This window comes from Taeniopygia guttata, chromosome 3 (genome assembly GCF_048771995.1).
Source record: "Taeniopygia guttata chromosome 3, bTaeGut7.mat, whole genome shotgun sequence".
Classification (NCBI taxonomy): domain Eukaryota; kingdom Metazoa; phylum Chordata; class Aves; order Passeriformes; family Estrildidae; genus Taeniopygia; species Taeniopygia guttata.
The window spans coordinates 58,658,832-58,659,694 of NC_133027.1; positions in this window are offsets into that span (position 1 = coordinate 58,658,832).

The window sequence follows — 863 nt, forward strand, 5'->3', positions numbered from 1 at the left end:
GCTCCTATCTTGGTCAGTGCATGCTGTTTAAATGCCCCTTCCCCTTTAGTGTGTTCAGCTGTGTGTAGGAAGATGATATTTTCCTCCTATATGGTAGGATTTCTTCACTTGATTTATCTCAAAAACTTTCTCTGTACCGGGCTTTCTAAAACTATTGTGGCTACGAATGTCTCGTAGGTTGGGGGAAATTAAGTGGGAACAAGGCATTCAAATAATTTGCTTGTTACCATTTATTTGTACGTGCTCCAAGCACAGTTAGATCATGTGGTAGCTATCAGTCTTGTCCCCGGTACTTCGCTGCACCCACTGGAAGCTACTATTCTGGTTATCCTGTTCATACCTACAGCGACAGCAGTTTAACACCCTGAAACTGAAACTGCTCCAGAGCCCGTGACACGCCAGCGGTGCTTTCACGCCAGCCCGGTCCGGGATGCGGGAGCGGCGCGCTGGAAGGGCTGTGCCGGTGCCCGGGCGGGCAGAGCCCCCTGGTGGGGCCCGGGTGCCGCCGGCTCCGCCTGCAGCGGGAGGGGAAACGCGTCCTTCCCGCAGGGCTCTGTTCGGGAAACGCTTCCCCACCCCGGTCTCTGCGGCATCCAGCGTCAGGCGCATTCAGCCAAATTGACTTCAGCCGTCCTTGCGGGGTGAGAGGCTGGAGAGCAGTGCCGTGGAAAGGGACCTGGGGGTCCTGGTCAGTGGCAAGTTGAACATGGGTCAGCAGTGCCCCGGCAGCCAGGAGGGCCAAGCATGTCCTGGGGGCATCAGGCACAGCATGGCCAGCCAGGCAAGGGAGGGGATTGTCCCACTCTGCACTGGGACAGGCTCACCTCCAATGCTGGGGCAGTTTTGGGTATCACAGTATAAGA